The 26,613-nt window shown below is 45.8% G+C and overlaps 1 protein-coding gene and 1 long non-coding RNA gene across 4 annotated transcripts in view; one reads left to right on the forward strand and one right to left on the reverse strand.

Moving 5' to 3' along the window:
- COL11A1 (collagen type XI alpha 1 chain) overlaps positions 1 to 26,613 on the forward strand; it is a 279,532-nt gene that overhangs the window by 13,732 nt on the left and 239,187 nt on the right. The window lies entirely within an intron of this gene.
- The window catches only part of LOC130275447 (uncharacterized), a 32,028-nt gene continuing 24,097 nt past the window's right edge, over positions 18,683 to 26,613 (reverse strand). The window contains exons 2-3 of the long non-coding RNA XR_008844783.1: positions 24,541 to 24,598; positions 18,683 to 18,944 (exon numbers count right to left, since the gene is read on the reverse strand). This is a non-coding gene — a long non-coding RNA (uncharacterized LOC130275447). The remainder of the gene's footprint in view (positions 18,945 to 24,540; positions 24,599 to 26,613) is intronic.

Raw genomic sequence — 26,613 nt, forward strand, 5'->3', positions numbered from 1 at the left:
TTCTTCCAGGAGATTTAGGATGGCATGTCAGTCGGCTAATCCAAGAAACACATGGATTGGGAATCCTTTCATTGTTCTGGGTTCACTTGGTGACCGGTGGGGCCTTTACCTAGGCAGGAAAAGGCGATCATTTATTCATTTTAAGTAGTTCATGGAAATTTCCTTCTATAGATTAAGAAATTAAGTAAATAATAAATATATATATATATATATATATATATATATATATATATATATATATGTTTCTTTCTGATGTTGGGTGCCCAAATTTTCTCTTCACCATCTGTTGGGGGTATTGTTTCTCCTTGTGGCAACCTCCAGCTGGTATGTGGAGAGTTACATGGGAAATGGTATGTAAATTTGCACTTATCCATTAAAAAAAAAAAGTACTGTCTAAACGTATAGGTAGTTACCCTGTAAATCAATTTCTGACCATTTAATAAGCCTTGAAACATGACTAGGAATTTAAGCCAAACCAGAATCCCTTCCAAAATAAGGAGACACCCATGAGTAGACAGTTCTTGAGTCACCAATACAGAGCAGGGTACTGGCTGAATTAGTGAGATGTACCTTTTGGGGGCAGGGTGTATTGTCTTTCTCTTCGAAGACCACCAGTTGGCGTAGGGACACTCACAGGCAATGCTTCCTGTGCTCAGTTCACCCCAGTGCAAGAAAACATGTCACACACAAAAAAAGTGTACTAAGATGCAGTCTATCACAAGCCCTTCTCCAAAAGAAAAGAGCCCCCCCCCCCCCCCCCCCCCCCCAACAAACCTACCCATTCCTCCATGCCAGAAGGCACCTGTAAGGGTCTGGCTTCAATGTCCCTTTCATTTTTTATCTAAGAGCTGAAGAACGTGCTCTCTATCACCCAAGTGCAAGAAAAAAGTGCAAACGTGATACACTCAAAAAAACGTGCACAAGGATGCGGTCCATCACAAAGCCTTTCTCTGAAAGGAGAGAGGCCCCACAACAAAACCACCCTTCCCCTCTAGGCCAAAAGGCACCTGCAAGGGTCCAGGTTCAATGCCCCTTTTTTGACGAAGCTGCTAGTGGACCATAAGTGCTCCCGGCGTCAACCTGGGCAATAGCCCAAGAATCCGCCGGAAGAGCCATATACCAATGGCATCCTGGCCATGCAGGAATGTCCAGGGTTTGCAGGGAGGTGAGGAACCTAATGGCAACGCACACCTCCCCTGGACCCAGTGAGTTTCAGCACCTCAGGGTCACCACTCCCCAAGGCATTAAAAGTACCCTGGCCCGATGACCAGACCCGGAGGGAACAGGCCTCAATAGTGCAGCCGTTGATCTGGTGTTGTGGCACCAGCTCCCGAACACCTGCCCTCCATGTAGACATCCATTCCTTCTCAGTGGCTGGACTGGGACCACTGATAAGAACAGCCCTTCTCCCAGAAGGAAAAAACTAGTGCCACCTATCGGAAGGAAGCTTCCCTACACGTCAGAGTCTTCCTTCCAAGATAAAGAGGCACCAATGTGTAGACAGCTATTTTCAGTTCTTGCCCCATCAAAACAGAGCAGGGTACCGACCGACTTAATGAGATGTGCCTATTGGGGTGGGGGGGGGGGGGGGGGGTTGTATTGTTTCTCCTTCGAAGACCACCAGCTGGTATAGATAGTCTTCCTGGGACAGATATGCAAATTAGCTTTCCTCCAGAAAGAAAAAAAATAGCACCACCTAATGGAAGGAAGCTTCCCTAAATGTCAGCGTCTCTGGTGCCTTTTGGAGCTGAGATCATTTTCTTGCCTATCGAAAGCATGGAGCAGAAGCAGAGGTGTAACTGGGCACTAATGCAAAATCTTCAACGGGGCCCCATGTGCCATTTATGATACTGGTCTCTTATGGGGCAGATGGGCCTTGGGGTCCCCTTTAGGTACCAGGGCCCCCAGTGGGATCACTACCTCTGCACCCCCTATAGTTATGCGCATGAGTGGAAGAGCTGTATATATCCTTCACCACCGGCACTGCTGTATATCCCGAAATCTATCAAAGGGGTATTCCAGGAAAAACATATATATATATATATATATATATATATATATATATATATATATATATATATATGTATGTATGTATATCAACTGGCTCCTGAAAGTTAAAAAGGTTTGTAAATTACTTCTATTAAAAAATCTTAATCCCTCCAGTAGTTATCAGCTGCTGAAGTTGAGTTGTTCTTTTCTGACAGCAGTGCTCTCTTCTGACACCTCTGCTTGTCTCAGGAACTGTCCGAAGCTTTAGAGGTTTGCTATAGGAATTTGCTCCTACTCTGGACAGTTCCTGAGACAGACAGAGGTGTCAGCAGAGAGCACTGTGGTCAGACAGAAAAGAACAACTCAACTTCGGCAATTGATAACTACTGGAAAGATTTAAAAAAATTATAGAAAAGATTTACAAATTTGTTTAACTTTCTGTAGCCAGTTAATATATATATAAAAACAAAAGTTTTTTCCTGGAATACCCCTTAAATTAGTGGACTTCAAACTGTGGACCTTCAGATGTTGCATAACTACAACCGCCAGCATGCTCGGACAGCCAACGGCTGTCCGAGCATGCTGGCTGTTGTAGTTTTGCAACATCTGGAGGTTCACAGTTTGGAGACCACTGCGTTTCAGATTCACCTCAGCCATGTGGAGCACATACGTCTCTTCTCATCAGCGGTGGCTTTTCTGGACTCCGTCCCATTGATGGTGATGCCTGCAGCTTATTTTAGTAGTGGGTGTTGGGATAATGATAATACCATCTGGTTTGGAGGTTGTTGGATGTGGGTTTACACCCTATAGTTTGTAATAAGAGAAGCTTCTTAATCAAAACCATGGTAAAAGATCCATAGTGTTCCATGATAAATAAGTTGTAGGGCAAAAGCAGATTTATGTCTGTCTGTCAATTCTTAAAGGGGTGCTCCAGGGAAGTACATATAGAGAAAAAAAGCTCCAAAGCCACCACACTACCTGGATATGTGCCCTGTAAATGATCCTGCCTCATATGCATGGCTCCTGTGGCCCCTGTTGTCTTCTCTGGCTGCTTGATATCCTTTGCCATCCTTCCCTTCCCTTCTTCAGCATGAATACTACATTTCCCAGCAGCCATTGCTTCTCTGTTCGCACTGTTGCCCAGCTCATCACAGCTCCCTCTCTGAGAGCAGCCCCCAACCCTCTGGCTCTGTGAGCAGAGAGATACACTGCGTCCGATTGACTAAGGCAGCACACACCTCCAAGCTGAAGGGAGAATGACTCATCAGTGCAGGATATAAACCACGTGGTCTGTGTCTCTCAGGAGGGTTGGGGCTTGTTACGCCGAGCGCTCCGGGTCCCCGCTCCTCCCCGGAGCGCTCGCTTCACTCCCTCCGCTGCAGCGCTCCGGTCACGTCCTCTGACCCGGGGCGCTGCGATCCTGCTGCCAGCCGGGATGCGATTCGCGATGCGGGTAGCGCCCGCTCGCGATGCGCACCCCGGCTCCCCTACCTGACTCGCTCCCCGTCTGTTCTGTCCCGGCGCGCGCGGCCCCGCTCCCTAGGGCGCGCGCGCGCCGGGTCTCTGCGATTTAAAGGGCCACTGCGCCGCTGATTGGCGCAGTGGTTCCAATTAGGGTTTTCACCTGTGCACTTCCCTTTATTACCTCACTTCCCTTGCACTCCCTTGCCGGATCTTGTTGCCTTAGTGCCAGTGAAAGCGTTCCTTGTGTGTTCCTTGCCTGTGTTTCCAGACCTTCTGCCGTTGCCCCTGACTACGATCCTTGCTGCCTGCCCCGACCTTCTGCTACGTCCGACCTTGCTTCTGCCTACTCCCTTGTACCGCGCCTATCTTCAGCAGCCAGAGAGGTGAGCCGTTGCTAGTGGATACGACCTGGTCACTACCGCCGCAGCAAGACCATCCCGCTTTGCGGCGGGCTCTGGTGAAAACCAGTAGTGGCTTAGAACCGGTCCACTAGCACGGTCCACGCCAATCCCTCTCTGGCACAGAGGGTCCACTACCTGCCAGCCGGCATCGTGACAGTAGATCCGGCCATGGATCCCGCTGAAGTTCCTCTGCCAGTTGTCGCTGACCTCACCACGGTGGTCGCCCAGCAGTCACAACAGATAGCGCAACAAGGCCAACAGCTGTCTCAACTGACCGTTATGCTACAACAGTTGCTACCACAGCTTCAGCAGTCATCTCCTCCGCCAGCTCCTGCACCTCCTCCGCAGCGAGTGGCCGCTCCTGGGATACGCTTATCCTTGCCAGATAAATTTGATGGGGACTCTAAGTTTTGCCGTGGCTTTCTCTCCCAATGTTCCCTGCATCTGGAGATGATGTCGGACCTGTTTCCCACTGAAAGGTCTAAGGTGGCTTTCGTAGTCAGTCTTCTGTCCGGAAAAGCCCTGTCATGGGCCACACCGCTCTGGGACCGCAATGACCCCGTCACTGCCTCTGTACACTCCTTCTTCTCGGAAATCCGAAGTGTCTTTGAGGAACCTGCCCGAGCCTCTTCTGCTGAGACTGCCCTGTTGAACCTGGTCCAGGGTAATTCTTCCGTTGGCGAGTACGCCGTACAATTCCGTACACTTGCTTCAGAATTGTCCTGGAATAATGAGGCCCTCTGCGCGACCTTCAAAAAAGGCCTATCCAGCAACATTAAAGATGTTCTGGCCGCACGAGAAATTCCTGCTAATCTACATGAACTTATTCACCTAGCCACTCGCATTGACATGCGTTTTTCTGAAAGGCGTCAGGAACTCCGCCAAGATATGGACTCTGTTCGCACGAGGCGTTTCGTCTCCTCGGCTCCTCTCTCCTCTGGTCCCCTGCAATCTGTTCCTGTGCCCCCCGCCGTGGAGGCTATGCAGGTCGACCGGTCTCGCCTGACACCTCAAGAGAGGACACGACGCCGTATGGAGAACCTCTGCCTGTACTGTGCTAGTACCGAACACTTCCTGAGGGATTGTCCTATCCGTCCTCCCCGCCTGGAAAGACGTACGCTGACTCCGCACAAAGGTGAGACAGTCCTTGATGTCTACTCTGCTTCTCCACGTCTTACTGTGCCTGTGCGGTTGTCTGCCTCTGCCTTCTCCTTCTCTACAGTGGCTTTCTTGGACTCTGGATCTGCAGGAAATTTTATTTTGGCCTCTCTCGTCAACAGGTTCAACATCCCAGTGACCGGTCTCGCCAGACCCCTCTACATCAATTGTGTAAATAATGAAAGATTGGACTGTACCATACGTTTCCGCACGGAACCCCTTCTTATGAGCATCGGATCTCATCATGAGAGGATTGAACTTTTGGTCCTCCCCAATTGCACCTCGGAGATTCTCCTTGGACTTCCCTGGCTTCAACTTCATTCCCCAACCCTGGATTGGTCCACTGGGGAGATCAAGAGTTGGGGGTCCTCTTGTTCCAAGAACTGTCTAAAACCGGTTCCCAGTAACCCTTGCCGTAACTCTGTGGTTCCTCCAGTAACCGGTCTCCCTAAGGCCTATATGGACTTCGCGGATGTTTTCTGCAAAAAACAAGCTGAGACTCTACCTCCTCACAGGCCTTATGATTGCCCTATCGACCTCCTCCCGGGTACTACTCCACCCCGGGGCAGAATTTATCCTCTCTCTGCCCCAGAGACTCTTGCCATGTCCGAATACGTCCAGGAGAATCTAAAAAAGGGCTTTATCCGTAAATCCTCCTCTCCTGCCGGAGCCGGATTTTTCTTTGTGTCCAAAAAAGATGGCTCCCTACGTCCTTGCATTGACTACCGCGGTCTTAATAAAATCACGGTTAAGAACCGCTACCCCTTACCCCTCATCTCTGAACTCTTTGATCGCCTCCAAGGTGCCCACATCTTCACTAAATTGGACTTAAGAGGCGCCTATAACCTCATCCGCATCAGAGAGGGGGACGAGTGGAAAACGGCATTTAACACCAGAGATGGACACTTTGAGTATCTGGTCATGCCCTTTGGACTGTGTAATGCCCCTGCCGTCTTCCAAGACTTTGTCAATGAAATTTTTCGTGATCTGTTATACTCCTGTGTTGTGGTATATCTGGACGATATCCTAATTTTTTCTGCCAATCTAGAAGAACACCGCCAGCATGTCCGTATGGTTCTTCAGAGACTTCGTGACAACCAACTCTATGCCAAAATTGAGAAATGTCTGTTTGAATGCCAATCTCTTCCTTTTCTAGGATATTTGGTCTCTGGCCAGGGACTACAGATGGATCCAGACAAACTCTCTGCCGTCTTAAATTGGCCACGCCCCTCCGGACTCCGTGCTATCCAACGCTTTTTGGGGTTCGCCAATTATTACAGGCAATTTATTCCACATTTTTCTACCATTGTGGCTCCTATCGTGGCTTTAACCAAGAAAAATGCTGATCCCAAGTCCTGGCCTCCTCAAGCAGAAGACTCCTTTAAACGACTCAAGTCTGCCTTTTCTTCGGCTCCCGTGCTCTCCAGACCTGACCCTTCCAAACCCTTCCTATTGGAGGTTGATGCCTCCTCAGTAGGAGCTGGAGCTGTTCTTCTACAAAAAAAATCCTTCCGGGCATGCTGTCACTTGTGGTTTTTTCTCTAGGACCTTCTCTCCAGCGGAGAGGAACTACTCCATCGGGGATCGAGAGCTTCTAGCCATTAAATTAGCACTTGAGGAATGGAGGCATCTGCTGGAGGGATCAAGATTTCCTGTTATTATCTACACCGACCACAAGAACCTCTCCTACCTCCAGTCGGCCCAACGGCTGAATCCTCGCCAGGCCCGGTGGTCTCTGTTCTTTGCCCGATTTAATTTTGAGATTCACTTTCGTCCTGCCGATAAGAACATTAGGGCCGATGCTCTCTCTCGTTCCTCGGATGCCTCAGAAGTTGATCTCCCTCCGCAACACATCATTCCACCTGACTGCCTGATCTCCACTTCTCCTGCCTCCATCAGGCAAACTCCTCCAGGAAAGACCTTTGTTTCTCCACGCCAACGCCTCGGAATCCTCAAATGGGGTCACTCCTCCCATCTCGCAGGTCATGCGGGCATCAAGAAATCTGTGCAACTCATCTCCCGCTTCTATTGGTGGCCGACTCTGGAGACGGATGTTGGGGACTTTGTGCGAGCCTGCACTATCTGTGCCCGGGATAAGACTCCTCGCCAGAAGCCCGCTGGTTTTCTTCATCCTCTGCCTGTCCCCGAACAGCCTTGGTCTCTGATTGGTATGGATTTTATTACTGATTTACCCCCTTCCCGTGGCAACACCGTTATTTGGGTGGTCGTTGATCGATTCTCCAAAATGGCACATTTCATCCCTCTTCCTGGTCTTCCTTCTGCGCCTCAGTTGGCTAAACAATTTTTTGTACACATTTTTCGTCTTCACGGGTTGCCTACGCAGATTGTCTCGGATAGAGGGGTCCAATTCGTGTCTAAATTCTGGAGGGCTCTCTGTAAACAACTCAAGATTAAATTAAATTTTTCCTCTGCATATCATCCCCAGTCCAATGGACAAGTAGAAAGAATTAACCAGATCCTGGGTGATTATTTGCGACATTTTGTTTCCTCCCGCCAGGATGACTGGGCAGATCTCCTTCCATGGGCCGAATTTTCGTATAACTTCAGGGTCTCTGAATCTTCCTCCAAATCCCCATTTTTTGTGGTGTACGGCCGTCACCCTCTTCCCCCCCTCCCTACCCCCTTGCCCTCTGGTCTGCCCGCTGTGGATGAAATTTCTCGTGACCTTTCCATTATATGGAGAGAGACCCAAAATTCTCTCTTACAGGCTTCTTCACGCATGAAGAGGTTCGCGGATAAGAAAAGAAGAGCTCCCCCCGTTTTTTCCCCTGGAGACAAGGTATGGCTCTCCGCTAAATATGTCCGCTTCCGTGTCCCTAGCTACAAGTTGGGACCACGCTATCTTGGTCCTTTCAAAATTTTGTGTCAAATTAATCCTGTCTCTTATAAACTTCTTCTTCCTCCTTCTCTTCGTATCCCTAATGCCTTTCACGTCTCTCTTCTCAAACCACTCATCCTCAACCGTTTTTCTCCCAAATCTGTTCCTCCCACTCCTGTTTCCGGCTCCTCGGACGTCTTCTCGGTCAAGGAAATTTTGGCTGCCAAAAAGGTCAGAGGGAAAAATTTTTTTTTAGTTGACTGGGAGGGTTGTGGTCCTGAAGAGAGATCCTGGGAACCTGAGGACAACATCCTTGACAAAAGTCTGCTCCTCAGGTTCTCAGGCTCCAAGAAGAGGGGGAGACCCAAGGGGGGGGGTACTGTTACGCCGAGCGCTCCGGGTCCCCGCTCCTCCCCGGAGCGCTCGCTTCACTCCCTCCGCTGCAGCGCTCCGGTCACGTCCTCTGACCCGGGGCGCTGCGATCCTGCTGCCAGCCGGGATGCGATTCGCGATGCGGGTAGCGCCCGCTCGCGATGCGCACCCCGGCTCCCCTACCTGACTCGCTCCCCGTCTGTTCTGTCCCGGCGCGCGCGGCCCCGCTCCCTAGGGCGCGCGCGCGCCGGGTCTCTGCGATTTAAAGGGCCACTGCGCCGCTGATTGGCGCAGTGGTTCCAATTAGGGTTTTCACCTGTGCACTTCCCTTTATTACCTCACTTCCCTTGCACTCCCTTGCCGGATCTTGTTGCCTTAGTGCCAGTGAAAGCGTTCCTTGTGTGTTCCTTGCCTGTGTTTCCAGACCTTCTGCCGTTGCCCCTGACTACGATCCTTGCTGCCTGCCCCGACCTTCTGCTACGTCCGACCTTGCTTCTGCCTACTCCCTTGTACCGCGCCTATCTTCAGCAGCCAGAGAGGTGAGCCGTTGCTAGTGGATACGACCTGGTCACTACCGCCGCAGCAAGACCATCCCGCTTTGCGGCGGGCTCTGGTGAAAACCAGTAGTGGCTTAGAACCGGTCCACTAGCACGGTCCACGCCAATCCCTCTCTGGCACAGAGGGTCCACTACCTGCCAGCCGGCATCGTGACAGGGCTGCTGTCAGAGAGGGACTTGGACAGAGACCAGAGGCTGGCTAGATGATATATTTTCTTCATTCCCTGCATGTAATTGACAATTGAAAGAGTGGAAACTGCTCTATATAGCTTATGAATATTATTTAGACAGTTAAATAGGTTGGTGAGATGAAAAGGATGGGCTATGGATTTAGTTCCCCGGAGTACTCCTTTATATGAATATGCCCATATATTCGTGAAATATTGCAAATTCGAATATGGCTTTGCCACTCATCACTATCCACCATGTGCCATTACATTAAAACACCAGGTGGAAAAGAAGGACACATACATCCATTGGACCCAGTGGTCTTCAACAAATATTGCAAAACCACAACTGCCAGCATGCCCGGACAGCCATTGGCTGTCTGAGCTTCAATAATGTCTTCTTATGTTGCAGAGATGCCTTTGGCCACCTGAAACACCATTATCCTGTTGCGACTGCTACTTCTGCACCCTCAATAGTTATGCCCCTCCTGTTGCAATGGATCAAGCTTTTTCCATTCCGCGCTCCCATTTAGGACCACTCTAGTCCCTCAGAAATATGTGAACCCAGCCCAAAGAGGAACTTGTCATGTTGAACTATTCCTTGGTGCCTTTAATCTGTTGTTTTTACTACAAAACTTAAAGGGGTACTCCGTCCCTAGTCATATTATCCCCTATCCAAAGGATAGGGGATAAGATGTATGATCGCGGGGGTCCTGCCAATGGGGAGCCCCCGCGATCTCCCTGCTGCACCCGGCTTTTGTTTAGCATCAGGTGCAGCGCCAGAGGCTCGTGACGTCATGGCCATGCCCCCTCAATGCAAGTCAATGGGAGGGGGCGTGACGTACGTCACGCCCCCTCCCATAGACTAGCATTGAGGGGGCGTGGCCGTAACATCACAAGCATCCGCCCCACATCGGCAGTCATCCAGCACAGAGTGAAGTTTGCCCCGTGCACTGGATGTCTAGGGTGCCGCAACCAAGATCGCGGGGGTCCCCAGCAGCTGGACCCCCTCGAGCAGACATCTTATCCCCTATCCTTTGGATAAGAGATAGGATGTCTTGGAGGCGAAGTACCCCTTTAACTTAATTTGTAAAGCTGACAATACACATAGCTGAACCCGCTATACTTGGAGGGATTGAATAATCGTCTTATGTGTATTGGGAACCACCAGCCCATTCCTGACAATAGATGTTGGGGGAGAGTAGAATCAGACATGTTGGATCTCAATAGGCCTGATATTTTTGTTCTCAGAGGAAATTACTGTCCGAGAGGTGTCTGGAAGCAGCTAACATCCCTCTCCCCTTTCAGTACACATGCCCGATCAGCCAAACCCAGCATTCACATGTATGAAAAGGATCAGGAGTGACAGCTCTCCAAACAGTATGGCCTATATGGTCATTTCAGTCATCATGATCCATTACATCTAATGGAGATATTATAGGCGTAGATATTATCTTGTCTCATATTTAGTTTCTGTATTGTGCATTCATGAGTGTAATCTAGTAAATGATGGAGCGTTCATGAGTCCGCGTTACGAAATAAGAAGGTTGTTCTACTAGTAGGTAAATAATATATGCAGTCAGACGCAAGCGTAAACCTTTGATGTGTGTGTGGCATGCTTATGTTATGAAAGGAAACATTGACCAGATGTGCCGATCTGCCATACGGTCCACCGCCATGTATTCAGTTCATGTGGAAGAGCACTCCTCCAAAACAGCTGCTTACAAGATAAGAGAAATCATTTTTTTTTCTTTTCATTCCTTGGGCTTCTATGTAGTAAAGATCAAATTACGTAAGAGACCCCTAGTCTAGTTCCTACTGCATACACCCCAAGGTGAACCAGATGTGCCGATAATGAAGTTGAGGAGGGACGTCTCAGATTTCAGCAAACGCTGAGTCTTTCGGAGGCTGAAGTCATGTGCCAGCAAATTTAGACAATGATCATATGGGCAAAATGTCATGGGAAAGAACCTTGACTTCAGAAGGAGCCATATCACCATACGGGCAGGGAGAGAAGACCGACATCAGAAAGTTTAAAGGGGTTATCCAACATCAGGTGACTAGTAATTAAGTGTCATACAGTAATGGAAATGCTTAGCAAGGATCTGTTCTTGTGCTGGTGGTAAAAGGCCATGTGTCCCCATCACACTTCTGGCTTGATTTTGGGAACTGGCTACTTTCAGTTTCTGTGACCTCTCTCCAACTACAATTCCCAGGATCCTTTGTTTCAAGGTGGGAGGTGACTTTTTTTCTCTCCCACACATCGGTCGACCCATTCATTGCAACACAGCACAACCTGACACACAAGCTGTGGATCTGTGTGATGATGAATGCACGCACATGTGCGCCGGTAACGTCATCAGGGGGCTGGCTTCAGGGCTGTTTGAAGGAATTTGGGGGCCCCAAGCAAAATAGACATGGAAGCTGTCACAGGAGATTCAGTTTCCTGTTCCCAGCTGGACGGAAAGGAGGTGAGCACTCAGCGTAAACTTCCTGTCAGTCCGGCCAGGAACAGGAAACTGAATCCCCTGTTCCTGTACCGCACGGTACCTGGCTGGACTGACAGCCAGGAGGAAGAGGAGCTCGGTCACGCTACAGGGAAGGGGAGGAACTCGGGAGGTGACCAGGAGTGCTGCAGCCTTATAGGAAGCACAACAAGCACCGGCTCTGCTTTGGGCCCCGGACCAGCTCGGGGCCCCAAGCAATTGCTTGGTTTGCCTGTCCTTTAGCGACGGGCCTGGCTGGCTTCACACACAACAGACAAAGCAGCCAAGCCTCCTTTAAGCACCTTGCTTGTGTATTGTCTCAGGCTACATAGCAAGCTGGGAAAGGTCAGAGACAACACTCATTTTATAGGCTGCAGAAAATGAACTTTTGGGGAAGAAAGACAATGAAATTGTCCACCAAACAGAGGTAAACCAGCCACCAAACACAGGTATGCAAAGTATATTAGTAACTAGGCTCTAACTTTGCTGTCCCTGCCTTACATTCAAAGAACCAAAAGACCCCTTTAACCACCTGCCAGAAAGGTGATAGAGAGGCAAAACCATGACCCCGCCACAAGAAACTTTATCAGAGTGATCTGCGTAGACACTTGAAAACATACAAGAGTGAAATTGAAGGGAGTGGAGTTCTCTATTGCATCAGTGAATCCTAATAAAATGAATATGTTTCCGCTTCCAAAGTTTGCGAGGTGGGAGCCGGATATGTCCCATAGACGTTCCTATAGACAGTGCCACGTGGCAGAAGAGCTGGTGGGTGTATTGATCACATGGTACCAGAACTTCCACCGAGACACCAACTCTGCAGTCAGAACTTCTTGGAAAGTAGGTCAGAGGATAGAGGGTAGGAACGGCAGAGATACTTTCTCTCCAACATAGTCTTTTTTTGAAGAAGAACAAATGGAAAGACCTCCATTTATTTAAGGAAGACCAGGCTCTCAGCCATCAAAAGGCTTTGAAACACTTAGCATTTATTAGAAGGAACAGCAGAAGAGAAGAGTTTTGTATTTGCCAAAACTACCGGAAAGTTGGCAAATGTACACCGAACCACCAGACGTGAAACATAAGGTACATGTCAGGAGGCTTCAAGTGCAGAAGCTTCTTCAGGAGTCAACAGACGAATAGCCAAGAGAAGCTGAGAAGGTTGTAGATATCATTGATATATTTGCTCCTGGTATACAAATGGGCACCGTCTATGGTTGGCAGACCGTGGTACCATGGGAGAGTCTAAAGAATCCGTCTGGAGAAATCAAAAGTTTTAAAGGGGTTATCCAGGAAAAAACTTTTTTTTATATATATATATCAGCTGGCTTCAGAAAGTTAAACAGATTTGTAAATTACTTCTATAAAAAATCTTTTCAGTACTTATGAGCTGCTGAAGTTGAGTTGTTCTTTTCTGTCTAAGTGCTCTCTGATGACACGTGTCTCGGGAACTGTCCAGAGTAGAAGCAAATCCCCATACAAAACCTCTTCTACTCTGTGCAGTTCCCGAGACAAGCAGAGATGTCAGCAGAGAGCACTGTTGCCAGACAGAAAAGAGCAACTCAACTTCAGCAGCTGATAATTATTGGAAGGATCAAGATTTTTTAAGAGAAGTAATTTAAAAATCTGTTTAACTTTCTGGAGCCAGTTGATTAAAAAAAAAAAAATCTGGGGATGCAGGGAGTTGTAGTTTTGGCAACAGCTGGGACTTCTAGTTTAGGAACATGTGGAGGTCCACAATTTCGAGACCACTTCTATATACCATAAAAACTAAAGGGTAGTTTCATTATGTATCATTATCCAGAATTAGAAAAAACAGCACCACACTTGCCCCCTGGTTGTGTGCGGTATTAAAACTACTTCCAGTAGTAAGGTGGGACGTGTCAAAGGGCAGGCCACTGGGTGGGGCAGCAAAATTAGCTTTTGCCTTGGATGACAAAAACCCTTGCACCAGCCCTGAGTGTAGTGCTGTTTTTAGAAGAAATAAGCTCTGTTTTTCTCATTCTGAATAGCCCCAAATCAATTGGTTACAGAAAGTTAAACAGATTTGTAAATTACTTCTATTAAAAAATCTTAATCTGTCCAGTACTTATCAGCTGCTGTTATGATCCACAGGAAGTTCTTTTCTTTTTGAATTTCCTTTCTGCCTGACCACAGTGCTCTCTGCTGACACCTCTGTCCATGTCAGGAACTGTCCAGAGCAGGAGTAGTTTTCTATGGGGATTTGCTCCTGCTAGACAGACTGCGGTATGGTACGTGACTTGGGGTGGTGAGATGTATCACTTTGTGACACCAGGGCACAGTCAACCTGCACGGTCTGAGGATAGATCAGCTTCTCCTGTGTCAGGCGTGACATAATAAATACACTGATGCCACGTTACAGATAACTGTCTTTACTGAGGCAGGAGTAGATCTTACAATCCTCACAGCGCAGATTAGAGGAGATACAGAGTAACCCTTGGGAGCCCAGTAGACTTGTTGTGACTTGAAGTATTGTACACCCACTTGACAGGACGCACTTCGGTACTGGGAACACCACCGCATACATAGTTTGATTGAGTTGTACCTAGTCTAGGCGATCCTCTGTGATCCTATCAACATGCCTCCTGTCGTGATAGCTTTAAACCGTATAGTTAAAATATATCATCCTCGCAACCAGGATGTCTAAAATGTCCATGTCCAAGCGTTTTACATGTATCAGAGACATGTCAAAAGTTTTGGTCAGTTGGGGGTCTCTATGCTGAGACCCCCAACAATCAGAAGAATGAGCGGGGAGAAGTGCTCAGTAGCATACGTTACCCCCCCCCCCGACTTGCATTATAAGTCTATAATGTGACATGTTGATTTTTTTTTTTTTTTCAGTAGCAGGGACACTTTAGGAACAGGGGAGGGTCTAGTACTGGATGTCATACATCATACGGCTTCCACTACTAAACAAAAAATAAGTATGAAAACAACACACATAGGGTAAGGTCACACGTTGCACATCCGTAGCGTATTTGATGCTGCGGATGTGCTACTGACCGTCCCTAGAGTTTGCCTCCTGCTGTGCCCGGGTGTCCTGCTCGTAGCTGCAATCTGCTGCTGCGGGCAAACACAAAGGGAGCTGTGAGTCGCGCATGCGCAAGTGTACTTCAGACATCACGGCCGCTCTTGGCCTAGCTCAGGGAGCAGGGGGAGCAGCCGCGATGTCTGGAGTACGCTGCTCATGAGCGACTTGCAGCTCCCTCTGTGTTTGCTCATATGGCGGATTGCTGCTTCCGAGCAGGATACACGGGCACAGCAGGAGCCACACTCTAGGGATGGTCAGTAGCGCATCCGCAGCGTCAAATACGCTGCAGATGCGCTAAGTGTGACAATATCCATAAACAACTTTTCAGAACTTTGCAGACGTTCCCTGGAATGGTCGTAGACTCGTAGCTAAAAGTCCATTACGTACCGCACAGCTTGTCTTCTACCTAGACGGTAGGTTTGACAGATACTGACAATAAGACTACAGTTTGTAGTAAAGTAGATGCGAAAGAAAATGAACTTCTTCATTGTGCGTATAAATCAGAGATAAAGACCCGGCAATAAGACACACACATGGGGGAAACGTTCTGCTTCCAATCATTCTGCACATTTCTTCTCCATTTGTCAAATGCAATTTATAAAGACATGTGGCATGTCAGAGCAACGGATTGTGCCTCGAAAGTATCTGTCTTATTTCCCTTCCAGGCATAGCACTCACCGATAGGAAAAAGGATCTTCTCCAGATATGTACAGAATATATACAGACTAGATAAGAATGTGTTTAGAAAACATCTGCAGTCCCCAATTTCCTCTATTATTGAGGTGTTTTATAAGGGTACGTGCTGTTGTCTCTACAGTAGATGATGTAGGAGAGAAATGACAACTTTGTAGCAATTCCTTTATTAATGCACTATAACAGTGGTCTTCAACCTGCGGACCTCCAGATGTTGCAAAACTACAACTCCCAGCATGCCCGGACAGCCGTTGGCTGTCCGGGCATGCTGGGAGTTGTAGTTTTGCAACATCTGGTGGTCAGCAGGTTGAAGACCACTGCACAATAACTCTGACTTAAAGGGGTACTCCGGTGAAAAACTTTTATTTTATTTTTATTTTTTTAAATCAACTGGAACCAGAAAGTTAAACAGATTTGTAAATTACTTCTATTAAAAAAATCTTAATCCTTCCTGTAGTTATTAGCTGCTGAATACTACAGTGGAAATTCTTTTCTGTTTGAAACACAGAGCTGTCTGCTGACATCATGAGCACAGTGCTCTCTGCTGACATCTCTGTCCATTTTAGGAACTGTCCAGAGTAAAAGGAAATCCCCATAGAAAACATATGCTGTTCTGGACAGTTCCTAAAATAGACAGATATGTCAGCAGAGAGCACTGTGGTCATGATGTCAGCAGACGGCTCTGTGTTTCAAAAAGAAAAGAATTTCCGCTGTAGTATTCAGCAGCTAATAAGTACAAGATTTTTTAATAGAAGTCATATACAAATCTGTTTAACTTTCTGGCACCAGTTGATTTAAAAAAAAAAAAAAAATTCCACCGTAGTACCCCTTTAAAGGGGTACTCCACCCCTGGACATCTTATTCTCTATCCAAAGGATGTCTGATCGTGGGGGTCCCGCTGTTGGGGCCCCTTCGCGATCTCTCTGCTGCACTCGGATGACTGGCGATGCAGGTCGGAGGTTTGTGACGTCACGGCCACACCCTGTTCGTGACGCCATGGCAACTCCCCCTGCATGTCTATGGGAGGGGGTGTGATGGACCTTGCATTGAGGGGGCATGGCCGTGATGTCACGAATGGGGCATAGCCATGGCGTCACGAGCCTCCACTTTGCTTCTCCAGTCATCCGGCATAGAGCGAAGTTGTATGGACAAGGGATAAGATGTCTAAGGGCGGAGTACCCCTTTAACTTTGCCTTCTTTGATTTAGTGTTTAGCGCTCTTGTTTTCATACCAGATTGTATGTGCCATTGAGGCTTTGGATCCTTGGAGAGTGATGGGATCTAGCCTAATACAGTAGATGACTTTGGGGAGAGGAGGCCCCATAGCAAAGGTCAAAATCGTCCTCCTATTATAATGTCTGATTTTGCCCCAGAACAGAAAGGTCTGGTGTATATTCCCCTTTGCTTTCCAAAAACCATTGGTCAATACTTCCTTCAGTAATTTACTGACAATGCAGTTTCCTGAAAAAAGGAGTTCTGCATATTTTTTTACCAATAGAAAAAGCAATGGGAGTAAGGGACTGACCAAGACAGGGTCTCCCTACATCCAAAAACCCTATAGCAGTCGCATGGTTTGCCACTATGGTACATATGAAGTGGTAGTTGAGAATGCTCTTCTAAAGCACAGACAGAAGAGAAACAAGCCCAGTCAGTAAAAAAAAAAAAAAAAAGGGGGATAAGACATATAAATGAACTTAAAAAAAGGAACAACCAAATTAAAAACAAATGTATGTAGAAGAGCATAAAGGACTAGCTGACTGCCTTAAAGAGTACCTGTCTTCACAAAAACTTTTTAGGGTTTGTTCACACTACGGATTGTGAACGGAATGTCCGCTTGCAGAATTCCGCGAGTGGAGATTCCATTCTGGCGGCCGCCGCGGAAATACTTTGGCGGTAGGACCGAGAGGCACTGCGCGGTCACCATTGATGGCTATGCAGTGTTCGCGGACTTCCACGCAAAGAATAAACATGTTCTTTTTTTGCTCGGAACAATTTCAGGGGCGGAATTGTCCGCCGCTGAAATTCCGCAGTGTGACCGGATCTCGTGGAAACCAATTCACACTGATGTTTATGTTCTCAGTGCGTAATTCCATTCCCGGATTTCTGCTCACGTAATTCCGTGGGGATTACGTAGTGTGAACATACCCTTATATGTTGTTAATTAATGTATAAAATATATATATATATATATATATATATATATATTTGTTTATTTTGACCACTAGGGATCTCCTTACATGTCCCGGCCACAAGTCTCTCATAGAGTTCAGACTCATGCATGAGTCCTAATTCTCATAGTGCAGCCAGGACACTGACGAGTACAGCGCAGATCCCTGCCTGTCAATCAGACAGACGGGAATGAGCGCTGTGCATGCTGCATGGCGCACCTCAGCTGCATTGAACACTGCCTGCAGTGAGCAAGCTTTAAAAGAGGATTATGAAGGAAAAACTGGGGGAAAATGAAAAAGAAAAACTGCGGGGGGCAGGTAATGAAGAGGGCAACATACCGGCAGCATAATATAAAGCATTGGAGATAGTGGTAGGTGCTCTTTATTGAATACTTCTGTTCAGTTCCTAGGATAAGGTCACATGTAGCGCGTACCAGAAGTGTATTTGAGGCTATGGATGTGCTACTGACCGCCCCTAGAGTTAGCCTCCTACTTTGCCCGTGTGTCCTGATTTGTCTGCTCGTGGCAGCAAAATGTCGCTACGGGCAGACACAGACTAAGCTGCAAGTCGCGTGCGCATGCGCAGTGTACTCAGACATCCTGGTCGCTCCCTCTGCTAGGCTGAGCAACCGCGATATCTATGAGTACGCTGCCCATGGCAAGCTTGACTTACAGCTCAGTCTGTGTCTGCTCGTAGCTCTGTATTGCTGCCACGAGCAGACAAACCAGGACACACAGGTAAAATAGGAGGGTGACTCTAGGGGCGGTCAGTAGCGCATCCGCTGCGTCAAATACTGTATGTTGCGGATGTGCTACGTGTGACCTTACCCTTACAGAAGAAAATGAAGGAAAAGGACCTCAGTTAGGGATAAAGACTAATACATCTTTTGATGCATGTGTCTTTACAGAGGAAGAGGTTCTAAGTCAGCTGTCTAAAATTTAGACAAATAAGTCTCAGGGGCCTGATGGGATACACCCAAAGTTATTAAAAGAGCTTAGCGGTGTACAAGCCAAACAGGCAACAGGTTTATTTATCCAATCACTGGTAACAGGGGTTGTCTCAGAAGATTGGAAATTAGCAAATGTCGTGCCCATTCACAAGAAAGGTAGTAGGGAGGAATCAGGCAACTATAGGCCAGTAAGTCTGACATCAATAGTGGGGAAATTAATGGAAACCCTACTAAAGTAAAGGATTGTGGAACATCTAAAATCCCTTTGATTGCAAGATGAAAAACAACATTTAAAGCAGTAAAAGTCAGGTTAAAGTGTACTATATGTGTGTAACAAAAATGCCCAAATAAGCTCAGAAGTAAAACTGAATGGCTGTAGTATAAGAAAATTTAATGCAGAATTCAGATGTCACCCTCACACATGGTTTATAGATTTGGTTCTATATTTTGGAAAGACAAAACAGTATTCTTCTGTACATGCAGTTCTCTTTACTATGCCACATTTGATACAATCCAAAGTTTACTGTACAAAGACTTTGGCAGAGGATAAAGAGATACATTCTGCTTCTTGAACTCCTGTGGCTTGTCCAGCATATCAAATTCTTCCCAGCGGGAACCTGCAGTGTCCTTCCTTACAGCAACCAGGACAGCTCTGCAACAAGGGAGACGGAGAGACAGAGACAAAAGATGTTGTAAAGAAGAATGTTTCTTATTCTGGCAAATAAATACGAGCAGCAGAAGAATAAGGTTTCTTTAGGAAAGGCAGTAATGGCAGGTTACGATTGCAGCGTAAACTGGGCGAAGCTCCAGGTCTTAACTCCTCTGCTTCCAGAATTGCCACATTGCATTTCCCATGGTGCATGGCTTAGATTATTCTGCTCAGAAGAAGAAAAAATTGGGGAGGAGGGTGTTTGTGCTGGACAACCCTCATTGCCCCATATAAATATTTAAAGGGGCACTCTGGTGGAATTTTTTAATTTTTTAAATGAAACTGGTGCCAGAAAGTTAAACAGATTTGTAAATTACTTCTATTTAAAAATCTTAATCCTTCCAGTACTTATCAGCTGCTGAATACTATGGAGCAATTTCTTTTCCTTTTGAATTTATTTTCTGTCTGACCACAGTGCTCTCTGCTGACACCTCTATTCATTTCAGGATCAGATCAGGATCAGATCACATGTGGGTCCGTAGGAAAATCTGTAGATAATAATAAATGAATTTCATATATATATATATATATAGGGCACACAGATTCTGTAGCACAGTACAATCAAATTGGAGGACACCAATGCCAGCACGGGGAGAACATACAAACTCATTGCAGATGATTTGAACCTAGGACTCTGGTGCTGCAAGGCAACAAGGCTAATGACCAAGCCACCATGCTTATGCAAACAATACTACAAAATATATATATAAAAAAAAAAAAAGCAGTACATGAACCATTAGACAGCCACAGGCTTGTGCCTAGGGCAGCAGTGTTGGGGGGGCAACACATCAGTAGTTAAAAAAAAATCAATTCTTGTTTTGACCCTAGTGTAGTGTTTTTTTAACCGGCGTTCCTCCAGCTGTTGCAAAACTGCTACTCCCAGCATGCCCGGACAGCCTTCAGCTGTCCAGGCATATGCTAGGAGTTGTAAATTTGCAAGTGAACAGCCCTGATCTACCCTTACCAATGTCCTTCCACCCTGGTCCCCCCACCGATCTCTTTATACCGGGCTCCTGCAATGATGTAGTGTAATAGGTTGCAGTGGTCACGTGGGTTGACTTCTCATTGCTGGAGCCCAGTAAATGGTGGGAGACCAGAGAAGTTTTGGTAGGGGATCAGTAAAGTGAGTACACAGCTTTTTTTTTTAATTTTACATGTTTTGCTGTTTGAAACCATGAAAGGGAAATCCTCAGTAAAAACCATGTGAGATGGTGCAGATTTGTCTTACAGATTTCCTTGCAGATTCTCGGTCCCATATTGTTGAATTATCCCTAGAAAATATGAGGAGAGTTGAGTAAGTCTCCCTAGATTCGTTTTGGGCCCAATTTAGCTAATCATGCTGTCTGATTTGTTTTGGTTCTTATATTTGTTTGGCTGATGCTCCTCTGGCTTATCTGTACAGAATCCATAGAAGTAAGTGGCATGAAAGGGATTTGTTCTTGCCCAATTTTCTCTTTTATGCCCTGAATTTCCATAGCCCTTGAACAGGATATACAAGCATTTGCATTGGATACGGAAGATTGCAAGATTTTTGGCGGATCTATGTCAAATCCATCTGAAATCTGATATACATATATATGTTCTAAGGTTAAGATGAAAAGTTTCAGATGAAAAAGCATAAAAAGAAAACTAGATCGCCCTCTCCCTGTGATATATAGAGAGAATTAGGTGTGTTTACAGCATTTGGCCTTGTGCTTAAAGGGGTACTCCACTCCAAACATCTTATCCCCTGTCCAAAGATGCAGCAGCGACATTAGAAAAGTGGAAGCTTGCAGCTTCCGCATTCGAAACGTCACGGCACACCCCCTCCATTCATGTCAATGGGAGGAGGCGTGACGGCTATGACGCAGCTGTCACGTCTTCTCCCATAGAAGTGAATGGAGGAGGCGCAGCGGCCGCATCGACAGTCCTCGGCCATGGAGCGTGTGCCAAATGACTTGGTGCCGTGACAGAGATTGAAGGGGGGACCCCCGTGATCTAACATCTTATCCACCTTATCCTGTGGATGTTTGGGGTGGAGTACCCCTTTAAAGGGGTACTTCACTGGAAAACATTTTTTTTTTTTTTTATTAACTGGTGCCAGAAAGTTAAACAGATTTGTAAATTACTCTTATTAAAAAATCTTAATTATTCCAGTACTTATCAGCTGTTGTATACTCCATAGGAAGTTCTTTTCTTTTTGAATTTCCTTTCTGTCTGACCACAGTGCTCTCTGCTGACACCTCTGTCCATTTTAGGAACTGTCCAGAGTAGCAGAAAATCCCCATAGAAAACCTATCCTGAACTGGACAGTTCCTAAAATGGACAGAGGTGTCAGTAGAGAGCACTGTGTTCAGGCAGAAAGGAAATTCAAAAAGAAAAAAACTTCCGGTGGATCATAATAGCAGCTGATAAGTACTGGAAAGATTGAGATTTTTTAATAGAAGTCTGTTCAACTTTTTGGCACCAGTTGATTAAAAAAATATATATATTTTCCAGTGGAGTACCCCCTTAAGGCTGTGTTCACATGTGACATTTTATTAGCGTTACAATCACAGTACTGCAGCAATTTTGCCATAGTATTACGGACAAAAATGACCTAAATAAAACGCCACTTGTGAACACAGCAAAACAATGCCACAAACAGTGGAGCAGACAGGGAATGATAACAGGTGCTGCAACCTTACTGTTTTGGAGTACCCCCTTAAGGCTGTGTTCACATGTGACATTTTATTAGCGTTACAATCACAGTACTGCAGCAATTTTGCCATAGTATTACGGACAAAAATGACCTAAATAAAACGCCACTTGTGAACACAGCAAAACAATGCCACAAACAGTGGAGCAGACAGGGAATGAATAACAGGTGCTGCAACCTTACTGTTTTGTGCCATAGTCTGCTGTGAAATGAGATGTTCTGCAACAACTCTAGGCGGGGAACTGACAGGAGTGTTGTAGAAGGGAAGAAGGCAGGGTGGGAGGACTGTGATAAAGAGCTACGGGCATGCAACGCATTCCTTGGGGAATTGTAGTACCAGGGCTCAAGTCCTGCAGGAACGCATGGGAACTGAGTTCCTGTACTTTTTCCACAGCAAGGACACTGTTCCCATTAGGAGTCCTGCAGGAGTCCTGCAGGACTAATCCTTGAGTGGAAATCTTGGGTGAGTGCCTACACTTTTTTCCCCCAGGTCTTGACCCCTGTGTAGTACTAAACTCAACCAGGAAGTACAGGATTATTTTTATTTTTTTTTACCTGATGCCGTAGTACTCTTTTACGTCCTTCAGAACAGGATATGGCGTTATTCTGGCTCATAGATGGGGTGTCCCGATCTGAGAACAGTTCCCCGCTCCCCCCCAGGACATCTAGGGTATGTTCAGACTACGGATTTGTAGCTGAAACTCCACTCGCGGAGATTCAGCCTGGCAGCCAGCGGCGGCGGTAGGACCGCGCGGCACTGCGCCGTCACCATTGACGGCTATGCAGTGCTTGCGGACTTCCGCGCAAAGAATGAACATGTTCTTTCTTTGCGCGGGAACAATTTAAGCAGTGGAAATGTCCGCCGCTGAAATTCCGCAGCGGGAACGGGTGTCTCGCGGAAGACCCATTCACACAGATGCTAACGTTCACTGTGCGGAATTTAACTCGCGGAATTCCGCAGTGTGAACGTACCCCTATATGACCCCTTTAACATTTTAAGAGAGCACCTAAAGAACTTATACTATCTACAGGTAGTGATTTCGGAAATGCTCGTCATTTGTTGTAGACAGTATATATCAGTTGCATGTACAGTGCCTTCTATGCGTGTGACTAGTCACTTTGATGTGGCTGAACCTTTCTCCTGTTATTTTTTCGTAAAGCTGACTTACAGCTGCTAATCCTATTTCCCTTCTTTAAAGCTCCTTCTAATCCCCTTTAAGGAGCGGAGAAATGCCCGCTGGACATAAAGCAGCTCCTCTGAGAACTCATGAAGGAAGGGATTTATCTGACATATCATCCTTAAAGGATGGCGGCTGGAGCTGAGAGTTATGATCGCTATATACTCATCTTCCTCCATGTACATATTATGTATTACCGTCATATACTGTGCACCTACTGTGCATGGGTTGTTGTGGATAAAGACTTTAGCTACCGTCCCAAATTGTCCAGCCATTAAATATATATGGTATAGATCAGTGTTTCCCAACCAGTGTGCCTCCAGCTGTTGCAAAACTACAACTCCCAGCATGCCCGGACAGCCAAAGGCTGTCCGGGCATGCTGGGAGTTGTAGTTTTGCAACAGCTGGAGGCATACTGATTGGGAAACACTGATATTGATCATAAAAGTGTTAAAGAGGTAATCCACTGGAAAACATTATTATTATTATTATTATTATTATTATTATTATTATTTTAATCAACTGGTGCCAGAAAGTTTAACGTTTTTTTTCTATAAAAAAAAAAAAAAAAAAAAAAATCTTAATCCTTCCAGTACTTACCAGCTGCTATATGCTCAACAGGATGTTCTTTTCTTTTTGAATTTCCTTATTGTCTGACCCCATTGCTCTCTGCTGACACCTCTGCATATAAGGTATAGATCAGTGTTTCCCAACCAGTGTGCCTCCAGCTGTTAGAAAACTACAACTCCGGGCATGCTGGGAGTTGTAGTTTTGCAACAGCTGGAGGCATACTGATTGGGAAACACTGATATTGATCATAAAAGTGTTAAAGGGGTAATCCACTGGAAAACATTATTATTATTATTATTATTATTATTTTAATCAACTGGTGCCAGAAAGTTTAACGTTTTTTTTCTATAAAAAAAAAATAATAATCTTAATCCTTCCAGTACTTACCAGCTACTATATGCTCAACAGGATGTTCTTTTCTTTTTGAATTTCCTTATTGTCTGACCCCAGTGCTCTCTGCTGACACCTCTGTATATATGGTATAGATCAGTGTTTCCCACCCAGTGTGCCTCCAGCTGTTGCAAAACTACAACTCCGGGCATGCTGGGAGTTGTAGTTTTGCAACAGCTGGAAGCATACTGATTGGGAAACACTGATATTGATCATAAAAGTATTAAAGGGGTAATCCACTGGAAAACATTATTATTATCATTATTTTAGTCAACTGGTGCCAGAAAGTTTAACATTTTTTTTCTATAAAAAAATAAATCTTAATCCTTCCAGTACTTACCAGCTGCTATATGCTCAACAGGATGTTCTTTTCTTTTTGAATTTCCTTATTGTCTGACCACAGTGCTCTCTGCTGACACCTCTGTCCATGTCAGGAACTGTCCAGAGTAGGATAGATTTGCTATGGGGATTTGCTCCTACTCTGGACAGTTCCTAAAATGGATAGAGGTGTCAGCAGAGAGCACTGTGGTCAGACAGAAAGGAAATTCAAAAAAAGAAAAGAACTTCCTGTGGAGCATATAGCAGCTGATAAGTACTGGAAGGGTTAAGATTTTTTTTTAAATAGAAGTAATTTACAAATCCATTTAACTATCTGGCACCAGTTGATTTAAAAAAAAAAATTTCCAGCGGAGTACCCCTTTAAGTGAAGAGTTATGATATTTACCTGTGCAGTATGGCGCCACCTGGTGTTCATGTTGTATAGCAATGGGCACATCCACCTACTGAGCAGAGGAGGACACACATGATCAGTCACTTCCCATACAGTCAGGTTTCTGCATAGTGAGCCTCTGTTTGCTGCAGAGTAGACGTAAAAAGAGCTTTCAGCGCTGCCTGTCAGAAAAGGAGCAGTACCTCTGAAGTAGTAGGGCAGTGTAACTGGGAAGACTCCTTCTGCCGGGGAAGGGACTATAATGTTAGATATCAGAGGAGGAAGAAGCAAAACATCTGAGGTAGTATGGCAGTGTAGATTAGAAGACTTCTACAGGAGAAGAAAGAAAGGACTATAATGTTAGATGTCAGAGGAGGAAGTAGCAAAACATCTGAAGTAGTATGGCAGTGTAGATTAGAAGACTTCTTCTGCAGAAGAAGAAAGAAGGGACCATAATGTTAGATGTCAGAGGAGGAAGTAGCAGAACCTCTGAAGTAGTAGGGCAAAGTAGTTGAGAAGAATCCTTCTGCAGGAGAAGAAAGAAGGGACTATAATATTAGATGTCAGAGGAGGAAGTAGCAGAACCTCTGAAGTAGTAGGGCAAAGTAAGTTGAGAAGAATCCTTCTGCAGGAGAAGAAAGAAGGGACCATAATGTAAGATGTCAGAGGAGGAAGTAGCAGAACCTCTGCAGAAGTAGGGCAAAGTAGATGAGAAGAATCCTTCTGCAGGAGAAGAAATAAGGGACTATAATGTTGCATGTCAGAGGAGGAAGTAGCAGAATCTCTACAGTAGTATGGCAAAGTAGATGACAATAATCCTTCTGCAGGGGTAGAAATAAGGGACTATAATGTCAGATGTCAGAGGAGGAAGGAACAGAACATCTGAAGTCAGTGGTCAGTGTAAATGAGAAGAGAATGAGAATGGGTTATATCGTTAGTTGTCAGAGGAGAAAGTAGCAGAAACTTTGCAGCAGTATAGCAGTGTTCATTAGAAGACTTCTGCAGGGAAGAATCAGTGGTCTGTATTGTTAGATATCAGAGGAGGAAGTAGCAGAACATTTGCAGTAACAGGGCTGTATAACTGAGTAGACTTCTTCTGCAGGGGAAGAAAGAAGTAACTGTATTGATAGCTGCAAGAGAAGGAAGAAGCAGAATATCTGCAGTAGCATGGCAGTATAGCTAAGAAGACTCCTTCTGTAGGGGAATAAAGACGGGACTATACTGTTAGCTGTCAGAGGGGGAAATAGCAGAACCTCTGAAATAACAAGGCAGTATACCTGAGAAGGCAGAGAAGAAGAAATGGACTATGTTAGCTGTCAGAGGAGGAAGTAGCAGAACCTCTGCAGTGGTAGACCAGTGTAGCTAAAAAGTTTGTATATGCAGGACAAGAAAGAAGGGACTATAATGTTAGATGTCAGAGTAGGAACTGTTAGAACCTCTGCAGTAGTATGGCAGTGGAGATGAGAAGACTCCAACAGCAAGGGAAGGAAGAAGGTTATATTTTGTCAGCTGTCAGAAGAGTAGCAGCAGAAGTAACTTGGTAGTATAGCTTAGAAAACTCCTTCTGCAAGGAAGAAAGAAAGAACTATTTTGTTAGCTGTCAGAGGAAGAAGTAGCAGAACCTCTGCAGTAATATGGCAGTTTAGCTGAGATGACTACTTCTGCAAGGAAGACAGATGGGTATATTTTGTTAGCAGTAAGAGGAGGAAGGAGCAGAACCCCTGCAGTATTATGGCAGTGTAACTGAGAAGTCTCTTTCTGAAGGAGAAGAAAGAAGGGACTATATTGTTACATTGCAGATGAGAAAGTTGCAGAACCTCTGCGGTGGTATGGCATTGCAGCTGAGAAGACTCCTGTACATGTAGTAAAAAGGGATAATAATTGTCATCTGCCAATGAGGGAAGGAGTAGAACTTCTGCAGTAGCAACATGGTAGTATAGCTGAGTCAGCTGCCAGAGGAGGGAGGAGACTGATCCTGCACAGAGAAAAAAAATGCTGAAAATTGAATTTTTTGTAGAAACACTCTTATTTACTTTAGAAAGGCTATTTAGAGACTTTCAGGATCTTCAGAATGAAAACTAGGATATG

The sequence above is a fragment of the Hyla sarda genome, chromosome 6 (assembly GCF_029499605.1).
Source record: "Hyla sarda isolate aHylSar1 chromosome 6, aHylSar1.hap1, whole genome shotgun sequence".
Lineage (NCBI taxonomy): Eukaryota > Metazoa > Chordata > Amphibia > Anura > Hylidae > Hyla > Hyla sarda.